Source organism: Theropithecus gelada, chromosome 14, assembly GCF_003255815.1.
Source record: "Theropithecus gelada isolate Dixy chromosome 14, Tgel_1.0, whole genome shotgun sequence".
NCBI classification, from domain to species: domain Eukaryota; kingdom Metazoa; phylum Chordata; class Mammalia; order Primates; family Cercopithecidae; genus Theropithecus; species Theropithecus gelada.
This window is the reverse complement of record NC_037682.1, coordinates 29,808,638-29,820,658: the sequence shown is the minus strand read 5'-3', so window position 1 is coordinate 29,820,658 and position 12,021 is coordinate 29,808,638. Positions and strand designations below refer to the sequence as shown.

Here is a 12,021-nt window from a genome sequence, read left to right as displayed (position 1 = left end):
ACCTCTTGGTCATTCATGGGCACACTGTTTAATTTCCATGTATTTACATATTTTCCAAGGTTCCTCTTGTTATTTATTTCTAGTTTTATTCCACTACAGTCAGAAAAGATAACTGATATAATTTTGACTGTTTTGAATTTGTTGAAGAGTTGCTTTAATGCCTAAGATATGGTCTATTCTGGAGACTGTTTCATGTTCTGATGAAAATAATGTGCATTCTGTAGCAACTGGGTAAAATCTGCTGGGTAAATGTCAGTTGGGTTCATTTAGTCTACTGTGTAGTTTAACTCCAATGTTTCTTTGTTTTTTGATTGAATGATCTATCCACTACAGGGAGTGGGGTGTTAAAGCACCCTACTGTTATTGTATTGCAGTCTATCTCTCCCTTTAGATATATTAATGTTTTCTTTATATACTTGGGTGCTCTATTTTTGGGTGCATACATTGTTGGGTGCATAGATATTTATAATTGTTATATCCTCTTGCTGAATTGACTTCTTCATATTACATAGTGACCTTCTTTGTCTGTTTTCACAGTATTTAACAGGCATGCTATTTCTATCTGATAGAAGAAGTATGCTACTTCTATCTAATAGAAGTATAACTACTCTTGCTCTTTTTTGGTTTCTACTTGCATAGAATTTCTTTTTCCATCCCTTCACATTCAGTCTGTATCTGTATAAGTGAGGTGAGTTTCTTGTAGGCAGCATATAATTGAGCTTTGTTTCTTATTCTTTTAGTCATTCTATGTCTTTCAATTTTGGAGAATTGAGCTCATGTAAATTTAGAGTTGTTATTGATAAGTAAGGACTTACTATTGCCATTTTGTGGCTTGTTCTCTGTTTGTCATGTAACTCATCTCTTCCTTTGTCCTTTTTTACTGTCTTCCTTTGTGGTTAAGGGTTATTCTTGGGTGGTATGTTTGAATTCACTGCTTATTATTTTTAGTGTCTCTATTATAGTCTTTTCCTCATTGAGTTACCATGAGGTTTACAAAAATATCTTATAGATATAACAAATTATTTAAACAGATGACAACTTACTTTGTATCACTAAAAAAGAACAGGAACAAGGAAAGAAAACAGCCTTTAAAAAATTCTACAATTTAATTCCATCCCTCCCAAATTTTGATTTTTTGTTGTCTCGATTTACATATTTTTACAGTGCCTATTTCTTAACCAGTTGCTGTACTATTATTGTTTTTGACAGATTTGTCTCTTAGGTGTCATACTAGAGTTATGAGTGAATGACCCACCACAATTTTAATATTAGAGTATTCTAGGGTTATCTGTATTTAATTTTACCAGTGGGTTTTATAACTTCAATTTTTTTTTTTTTTTTTTTGCGTATTTTTGTTTTTTTTTTTTCCTCTTCTTCTTTCAGAGTAAAGAACTCCCCTTAGCATTTCTTGTAAGATGGGTCTGGTGGTGGTAATTCTCTCAACTTTTGTTTATCTCAGAAAGACTTTATCTCTCTTTCATATTCAAAGGGTAGATTTGCTGGATGCCATATTCTTGGGTGACAGGGTTTGTTTGTTTGTTTTCAGCACTTTGAATATGTTATCCTCCTCCTCCATGACCTGAGTAGTTTCCATTCAGAAGTCTGTTGTCAGACAAATTGGAGCTCCCTTTATATGTTATTTGCTTCTTTTCTCTTACTGGTTTCAGGGTCCCCTCTTTGTCCTTGACTTTTAAGAGTCTGATTAGCATATGCCTTAGGGTAGTCTTATTTGGGTCAAACCTGTTTGGTGTTCTCTGACCTTCCTGCATGTGGATATTTATATCTTTCTTAAGTTTGGAAAGGTTTTTGTTATTATTTTTTTTGATAAGCTTTCTACTCCTTGCTCTTGCTTGACTCTCTCTTGGATACCAATAATTCTTAGATTTATTCTTTTGAGGTAATTTTCTATATTGTACAAATAATCTTTGTTCCTTTTCTGTCTTTTTTCTCCTCTATTTTCAAATAGCCTGACTTTGTTTTTTCCTTTTTTTTTTTTTTTTACAGAGTTTTGCTCTTGTTGCCCAGGCTGGAGTGCAATGGTGCAATCTCGGCTCGCCGCAACCTTCACCTCCCAGGTTCAAGCAGTTCTCCTGCCTCAGCCTTTCCAAGTAGCTGGGATTATAGGCATGCACCACCAAGCCCAGCTAATTTTGTATTTTTAGTAGAGATGGGGTTTCTCCATGTGAGTCAGGCTGGTCTTGAACTCCCGACCTCAGGTGATCTGCCCACCTCGGCCTCCCAAAGCACTGGGATTACAGGTGTGAGCCACCATGCCCGGCCTCAAATAGCCCGACTTCAAACTCACTGATTCTTTCCTCTGCATGATCCATTCTGCTGTTGAAAGCTTCAAATAAATTTTTCAGTTCAGCAGATGTATTTCTCAGTTCCAAGATTTCTGTTTGGTTTTTTTGTTATTATTTAATCTCTTGTGAAATTTTTCTGATAAATTTCTGAATTAATATTCTGTGTTATCTTAGAAATCACTGAGATTCTCTAAAACTGCTATTTTAAATTACTGGTCAGAGCCCACATGTTGCCATCTCATTAGGGTCAGTCACTGTTCCTTGTTTTGTCCATTTGGGGAAGTCATGGTTCCCTGTTTGCTGTTGTTTTTTGTGGATGCACATCTTTGTTTTTGCATTGAAGGATTATTTATTTTAGTCTTCTCTGAATGCCTTATTTTTTATTGGGTATGTTTGCTTAGAGATTCTTTGTAATTTACCTATTGAAATCTTTTTTTTTTTCCTTCCTGCTGAATTGCTGCTTCTTTTTGGGCAGTAGATGGTGTCTTAAGCCCAGATTTGCCTTAGCTCTAGTAAACAAACAAAACACTGCCTGTTCCAAATTGGGGAATTCCCAAAAGGAATACCCCAATAGTTTTGAAAGGCTGGCTAGGAGTTCATGCCTGGGGAACTTGTAGATGTACCTCCTGCAGCATAGTGTCACTGAATCACCACTCTGATTTGGTGTTTCTTTTGGCCGAGTTGAAGAGCAGAGTTTCCAGGGCTGTGGATGGTAGTCCTTTCTCTGGCTTATCTCTGGCTGTTGCCAGAGATATTTTTCCCTTCAGGTACTTAAATGCTTCCTGTGCACTTTGAGGCAGGAAACGATCTCTTGTCAAAGAACCCAAGATGGTGGGGAAGCTGGTTATCCGCCTCAATATCAGTTTTTCCAGTGTAGAAGCCATGAGACAAGAAAATTTTCAATATGCCTCGTGCTGGGAAGACTGTGGAGAGGGACATTATCGATAAAGAAGTTCAATTCTCTTACCATCTGCTCGGAGTTTTTTGCAATTCTCTGTAGCCCTTGAAACTCAGTTATCCTCATATTTGAGTTCTGGGACTTTGCTGCTAAAAATCTCAGTGCTATATACTTATTTTTGGTTTTGTGTCAGGAGAGTGAAGCTAGCTTGCTTCTATGCCACCATTTTGGAAACAGGAACCTCCATTATAATCTTTTTTTTTTTTAACTTTTATTCAGGGTCAGGGGTACATGCACAGCTTTTTTATGTAGGTAAACTATGTATCATGCGGGTTTGATGTACAGATTATTTCATCACCCAGGTAACAAGCATAGTACCTAAGCGATATTTTTTTATGCTCATTCTCCTCCCGCCCTCCATCTGCAAGTAGGCTCCAGTGTCCTTTGTTCCCTTGTTTGTATCCATGTGTACTCAGTGTTTAACTCCCACTTATAAGTGAGAACATGCAGTTTGGTTTTCTGTTCTTGTGTTAGTTGACTTAGGATAGTGGCCTCCAGCTCCATCCACGTGGTTGTGAAGGACATTATATGATTTTTTATGGCTGTGTAGTATTCCATAGTGTATATGTACCACATTTTCTTTATCCAGTCTACCATTGATGGGCATTTAGTTTGACTCCATGTCTTTGCTATTATGAATGGTGCCCTCTATTATAAACTTACGAGAACACCATCATATATGCAGTCTGTCATTGACCAAAATGTCATTAAATAGCACATGACTATATTTGCAAAAATAAAACCAGTTCCCAGCAATAAGGAGGTGATGGTTTGGATGATTTTGTAACTTTGCTCCTTCCCCTCTGGTTTGATAAATCCACTATCCCTCTTTCTCTCCCAGCTTGAACAGAGACAGAAAAGTACCCCAAAAAATGAATATGTAAGAAATAGATACATGAAATATATTTTGAGAAATTTTCAAGTTAACCAGCTAAAGATATTTTAAAATGCAATAAATAGACAACATCTTGTTGCTTGCATTTTTTTTCCTCCATTTATCAGAATTACATTTGTGGAAAGGTCACATTGGCCATTTGGCTTCAGCTGTACGAATTTCAGGGAATTTCAATGTGGCAGTAAGGGCCAGTTCCCAAACTAGCATTTAGAGCAATATCAACGGCAATAGAAATTATTGCATGTTTTCTTATATGTATGCTAAAGCAATTTAACATTATTTTAGCTAAAATGTTTTTAAATTCTTAATACAATTTAATCTTCAAAATGATCTAGTTAAGTTGCTAATAAGTTTTATTTTAAATTAAAATTATTTAACCCATCTCCTTCACTTTACCAGTGAAGAAAAGGGTGAAGTAGGGAAGAGTTGGTCTTATTTATTGAAACAAAGAGAAATACCAAATAATCTTTCTTTAGAGAATTAATTCTGGGAGAAAAGACGGGTCCACAGAATTCCAGGGGTAGGGACGGGGCAGTGAACAAGCCTGCTACTTAGGGGGAAAGAGCTGGCCAACTTGTAGTTTTACCAGCTACTGGAATTGAGCAAACTTTACTTTGCTTTTCACATTTAAAGGCAAAGCCTTATGAAAGCTGCAAATAAATTTTACCTTGTCAGTGCTTCCCAGTGAATAAGCACAAAGAAAACACAAAGAACTCATAGACTCCACACTGGGATAAACCAAGTCACTGAGAAAGCAAGCATATGCCCACGATCACACAGCAAAATCAAGCTTAGGGAGTTCTGGGTGCTACACGCATTCATTCATCACTAGCTCTTCCATTGGACAAAATACTTTTTTCTTTATAAAACACTTAAGCCTTCATTTTTGAGCAATTTTAGGTTCACAGCAAAATTGAGAGGAAGGCACAGAAATTCCCCACATACCCTTTCTCCCACAATTGCACAGCCTCCCCATTATCAACATCCCCACTAGAGTTGTGCATTTATTACAACTGATGACCTACATGGACTCATCATTATCACTGGAGCCCACAGTTTACATTAGGGTTCACTCTTGGTCTTGTACATTCTATGGGTTTGGAAAAATGTATAATGTCATGTACTCACCATTAGAGTATCCTACAGAGCGGTTTTACTGCCCTAAGAATTCTCTGTGCTCTGCCTAATCATCCCTGCACAACCCTCCCCGCACCCACCCCCAAAAAAACCAGTACACTTTTTATTCCCCCCGAAAAAAAGAGCTCCTTGTGAAAATCTTTGGAAAATGAAGGAAAGTCTAAATAAGGAAATTAAAGGTATTCAAAATAATGTCAACATTTTGATGTCTATCCTTCAAGTCATGTTTTCAATGGGCATATATATCCACATGTAGGTATTAATAAATGTATAAACATAGAGTCTTATTACCTCTCAAAATTGTTTTATTTTATAAGTTGCTTTTATTTTTCTTGTATCATGAACATTTTCTCTTGGCATTGAATAGTCTTTACAAGAAATTTTAAATTGCTGCATAATTATTCTATGTGTGCAAGTGCTCCCCTGATCCCCTCTCTAAAATCAGGGTAAAAAAAATTAACAGAGTTGCAAAGTATTTTGGCATCATAAGTCCAAACACTTCTCTCAACTTCCATGGCTATGGGCAGCCATACTGGTATCTCCTGTCTAAAGTGGGAAGTCCAGTTATATTAGTCCAGCCCTATTTCTTCCAGAATTCACTTTGGCAAACGTAAGACATTTAACCTCTTGGTCCTGTTTTATCAATGAGAATAGCAAGTCAATGAAAACAATGCTGACCAATTGGCACAGGTTCAGCTTTCATATATTTGGTAAACAAATGAATGAATGAGTGAGTGAAAGAAAGCTGTCATCATCATCATCATCATCATCTTGCACAGCCCCTCACCAGGCTGACAAAATGTGCTTTACGACTACCCAATACTGGTCTGTTTCTACTGCTGACAAATGGAGAAGCATGTAATCCCTCAAACAGCAGGGGCTTAGCTGTGCAGAAGGACAGGAGCAGCAAATGTGCCCCTCAGGCATAGTCTGCAAGTGCAATGTCTTCAACATTATATTTTAAGAAAATATGTTGCCATGATGGCTGTTAAGGTCAACCTGAAAAGACTCTGAGGATTCTGTATGAACATAAAGGTCAGGCTGTTCCAGACCGGATAGAAACATCACATGTCAGACTAAAGGCCCTGGCCAAGACCACCCCAGAAGGTGGCAAAGAAAGACACTTTTGTCATGTGCCTGCTCCTCTTCCTTGATGTGAAAACCTACCTTTGAGTCCACCAAAAACCCCACAGCTCTCCCTTCTAACCACATTTAATTAAAATTTCTACTGGGGTTTTATTTTTACCGTCTGCATTCTATAAACCTTCTGAGACCAGAGGGAGAAAAAAGGACATAGGAATCAGAGAGAGATACAGCTAGGCAGCTTGGGCTCCTCACCCATCCCTACTCACTGCCCCCTCATCTTGTGCTGTCTGAATCTCTGGTATTGATGTCTAAACAGCACACAACATTCCTAACCACTGGAGGATCTGACCACTGGCTCCATGGGGCTGATGACACCGACAAGGCCAGGCAGGAACCATGAGACTGTGAGTCAGAGGGTTGCTTGCTGGGGCCCTTGGTGATTCTATCCCTCCCCTGAGCTTTTGACAGCCAACCAGTCACCAAGTTGACCCTCGGTCCATCCTGGTTGCATCTCAACCTATGTGACCTCAGTCTTCTCCTTCCTTCTCACAGCTGCTCCTGTTAACAGCATATTGACAGCTGGAGAGTCAAGGCCTTCATCACCCCCTGTTTGGGTACCAGGAGTGATAAAACTTTCAATGGATTTGCTAGAAATCTGATTTTTGATCATGTACCCTGGGGAGAGGTAAAGGAGTGAAAATGAATGTGTTGCTTTCTTTCCTTTCTCACCCTTTATTAAGCACAGTACCTCACACTGAGGCTTTTCATTCATCCTCCTCTACTTCCAGCACCCACTAAGAATATATATGAGCCCTTGACACATACTAGCTCATTACATTCTCATAACCACCCTTTGAAGTAGGTTATTTTCTTCATTTAGTAGATAAGGAAAGAGGGTAAATAAATTGCCCCAGGTAACACAGCTTTCAGGTGAAAAGAAAGATCAGAACTCAGCTTTTTAGGGACAAAGCCTTGCTCTTTCCAACACAATACATTGGTTCTTGAGAGTTCATGCCTCTGACTTTACAGTTGAAGAAAGCAGCATTGGTGAGTAGAAACATCTAGGAATGAGGCTGCCCAAATTTGAATCCCAGCTCCACCAGTTCCTAGGTGGCCTTGGGAGAGTCACTAAACTTCCTAGTTTTCTCGTCTGTGAAATGTGGGTAATAATAGCACTTCTTCATGGTTGTGATGAGTATACAAAACCTAATAAAAGGAAAATGGTTAGGCCGGGCAGGGTGGTTCATGCCTGTAACCCAAGCATTTTTGGGAGACTGAAGCTGGAGGATCTCTTGAGCCCAGGAGTTTGACACCCGCCTGGACAGCATAGTGAGACCCTGTCTTTAAAAGTATAAAAATTAGCTGGGCATAGTCCCACGTGCCTGTAGTCCCAACTACTCAGGAGGCTGAGGTGAAAGAATCGCATGTGCCTGGGAGGTCAAGGCTGCAGTGAGTTGTGATCACACCACTGCACTCCAGCCTGGGTGACAGAGTGAGACCCTGTCTAAAAAAAAAAATTAAAAATAAAAAAGGAAAGTGGCTAGCAGGGTGCTCAGTAAGCACTCAGTGTTACTATCATATTTAAGATCAACAATCATGCTCTGAGTCATATCAGTAGTCTATTCAGAACAGAACTCTGCTTCCAATGGTGACACCAAAGGAAAGTTTAGGGGAGATATTGCTATACTCTGAAATCACTGAAAATGGTTGATGAATAACCTGTTTCAGATAATAATAGCAAACACCTTCACAGCACTTTCTATATACCAGACACAGTTCTAGGTTGTTCATCTATATCATCTCATTTAATCATTACAACAACCCTATAGCATAGGGACAATTAACACTTCTATCTTATAGATGAGAAAACTGAGGTTCAGAGGGGTTAAATACTCACAAGCAGTAAGTAGCAGAGATAGAATTCAAATCCAAGTAGGCTGTTTCCAGAGTCAGAGAGCATTAACCATCATGCTGGTCTGGCTCTCAGGTATGTCATTCATCATTCTGAATGGCAACAACAGCAATAAACTTACATGGAGAGCTTGCTCTGAGCCAGACACCATGCTGAGTGCTTTCCGTGTGTTTCTCTGTGTTCTTTCATTTAGTCGACACAATTGCATTACTATCTTGCATTTTATATATAAAGAAATCAAGGCACAGAAAGATTAAGTACCTTAATCAAGGTTACACAGTAAGTGGCGGAGCTGGGACTGAGTCTGTGTGCATGAGAAGCCCATGTTCTCACTTACAACACACTCTCCAGACCACCTGTATTGAAACTACCTGTGATGCTTGTTTAAAAGTCTTATTCCTGGACCAAAGACCAGACCTCTTCCCTCAGAATCTCTGGAGGTAGGAGCTAAGTCTCTACCTTTCAAATAAGCATATTCCTTTAAGAATCACAGCCCTATGATGCTGCTTTTACTATTTCCAGGAGAATGTGTTACCAAGAAAGGTACCTTCCCTCCAGTCCACGTAAAGATGAACTTTATCTAAAGATGAAGGATAATAACCCTGACTTCTTAGTGGCCTTGAAAGGGATTCTGACCTTCTGGGCTATACTCTGGACCCACATCCACGGCATCTGCCCCTCCTTTATGCTGCTGGACAACCATGGACAAGACAGCTTGCCACAGCATTTCCCCAAAGCTTCAAGAGGATGGAGGCACAGGGATGAGATTGTTGATGTTACTGAAGTTGAAAAAACACAATGAGCATAAAGGGTTTTTGAAGAAAAAAATACATATTTATCAGACATTACCCTTATTCTCTGCAGAACAGAAAAAGACACAGATGGCAAGGGAGCGAAGGAGGCGAGATGTAACGTCTCCTCCAGGGGCCCACACATACATGGCCTTTTCAAGCAGTCTGTTCAGGTTTATATCATGGCATTCTGGGCTCCACCCACTTGCTTTTGCCTTTCCTGGTCCCTTTTCTCTAATCCCTCTTCCATTTATCTTGCCCCCTGCTGCTTTACTTTGAAAACAGAAATTCTACATCCATATCCAAAGGGAACAAAACCCAAACTCTAGGAGTTTGGAGGAGCCCCCAGTTGCCATTATCCTCAACAACTGTGGTGCTCGAAATCGTTGAAGGACAGCTGCTTCTGGATTATTTCAAATGTTGGAATACGAGCTGAATAGGTCTTATTTTTATTAGCACTGGTTACCGAAAAAAATAATTGAATAATGCATCTAAAAATACTTGGCAGCCAGGTGTAATGGCTCATGCCTGTAATCCTAGAGCTTTGGGAGGCTGAGGCGGGGAATGGCTTGAGGTCAGGAGTTTGAGACCAGCCTGGGCAACATAGCAAACCCAACCCCCACCACACCCCCGCCCCCAGTTTCTACAAAAAAATTAAAAAATTAACTGGGCACAGTGGTATACATCTGTGGTCCCAGCTACTTAGGAGGCTGAGGTGGGAGGATCACTTGAGCCCAGGAGGTCAAGGCTGCAGTGAACCATGATTGTGCCACTGCACTTCAGCCTGGGTGACAGAGCAAGATCCAGCCTCAAAAACAGATAAATGAAACTAGGCAATACAATTCAGCAAATATTATATCAATCAAAGCACTAGAATGACTACATTAAAAACAATGAAATATAAGCTATACCCTAAAAATCCAATCTCGTTTTCCCAAGACTCAAGAATTTTACAAACTATCCCACCTGTTTCCAGTCTTGCACACTTTAAAATCTTTCTGAGTCAGAGTGCATTAGGACTACAGCAGGGGTCTTGATCTGCCATGGTCTACCTCTTTGCCAAAAGCTTCCAGAATTACTGTTACTGTCCTCCTATCCAGATTCCCCTATGCAAAGCCAAAGCCAGATTTTCTGTCTACCAAAGGCAGCTGGCCAACAACAGATGTCAAGTGTAGAAAAATGTTGAGCCAGGGTGATGCATTTGTAATGGTATGTCCAATGGGTCCCGAAGTCCTGAGCTGACAGCAGCTTTAGGCAGGCTAGTCCTTATTATAGTTACCTCCCCCAGCTCTGCAAGCTAGAACAAGATCAAGGGAAACTTCTTTTTGCCTAAGGATTCCTGGCTGGCTCTAAACTTGAATTATAACAGGTGGATGGTCATGAGCAACGTCTCATCTGCAGACTTTTAAGGGGGCCTCAGTGTTTGGGGTGGAACATCATTAGCCCAGAACCACCTGTTCTATAAGATATTATCCCTCACGTGCCTACAAGAACCTGCCACCAGCCCTATTTCAAACACAAAGAAATGAAGCCATGGCATGTGGAAGGCATTTCTCCTCAGGCTGGAAGGTGGATGCATATTAAAACCAAAGAGAGAGAGCAAGTGTCAACAGATAGACGTATGACAAGTCTTTTGGGATTCTTTTTTTCTCTCTCTCTGACAGTCACAGATGCGTAGAATGGGACTTTGGCCTGAAAAAGGGAACCTCAAGAGGATCATGTAAGTTTCATCAAACTATAGATGGAAACACCCAGTATCATTCCTTCTCAATTCCTTGTGAAACTTGTGTTAGTGGGAACAGTATGAGAAGGAACGGGAGGAGTATGTGACAACTTTAATTTCTCAAGTTTTCCCATTTTGCCAGGCACTACGCTGAGTATGCTAAATGGATTATTTCATTTAATACCTGCAGTCAACCTATGATATAGATACAATTATCCTCAGTCTGCAGATTGGAAGGTGATAGGGCCACATCAGTGAGGGGAAGTAACTTGCTGAATAAAACTAGCCATAAATGACAGAGCCAGGATTCAAACCCTGATCAGCGTTTCAAACCACAATGCTTTATACCCCATGCATGTGCACATACATACATATACACACAGAAATATGCACCTCTTATGCCTACACATGTAAACGTATATCCATTCCAAGAAATATGTATCAAAGATGAATTCGATATATATTCAGTGGGGGCTGAGAAGATCATAGCTTCCCAAAATCCACCTAGGCAAGATGCCCTTTAAGGAGCAGCTGGTTTCATTCCTCATCCATTGTCACTGCAGTCATCCTGTCTGAAACAAGTCCGGGCAGAGAGAGAAGGCACACAATGCTAGGGCCAAGGGAAAAACTGTGTTGCGTGACAACAAGAACAGTATTTAGCAAAGGCAGGAATAAAGAAGGTCCCACAAACAACAAACAAGGGGTCAACGAACAGCTCAAACCCATATGCTGTCTCTGTGGGATACAGCCCCAGTGTAAACAGACAGACCACTTTCAGGTTGTGCAAATCAGGGTCACAGTGACTGGGCTCTACCAGAACTGGCAAACACAAGAGTAATTTTGACCACAAATTGGACCACAATTCTTACTTTACATTGTAGTCAAATGTTTGGTAGTCGATCATGATCTGACAAAATATCAATCAGGTAGAAACAGTGACAATGCAGGGGGCACCTCAAACAAATAATCGCAAGGGATTGACAAAGCCTCTGGGGGAGGGGAGGGGAAAAAAGAGGCTGGGGAGGGGAGTGATTAGACCCTAGATTCAATGTCCCAGGGATTAGAAGGATGCTCAAATATTCTCTGTAGACTGATGATAATTGTATCTGACATGATACATCTAGCTGGGAAGTCAAGTCACAGCTCTTCTCACTCCCCCAGACTGCCACATCATCAGGCGTGCTAATGAGATTCACACCTCAGTTTCCCAAGTGAT

The 12,021-nt window shown here is 40.2% G+C and overlaps 1 protein-coding gene across 4 annotated transcripts in view; it reads right to left on the bottom strand.

The window, feature by feature from the left end:
* PAMR1 (peptidase domain containing associated with muscle regeneration 1) overlaps window positions 1–12,021 on the bottom strand; it is a 103,452-nt gene that overhangs the window by 78,553 nt on the left and 12,878 nt on the right. The window contains exon 3 of one of the 4 annotated variants that reach the window (XM_025355217.1): window positions 8,277–8,383. The exons of the other annotated variants lie outside the window; for them this stretch is intronic. The gene's annotated coding sequence lies outside the window, so the exon portion shown is untranslated. The remainder of the gene's footprint in view (window positions 1–8,276; window positions 8,384–12,021) is intronic. 4 annotated transcript variants of the gene reach the window in all.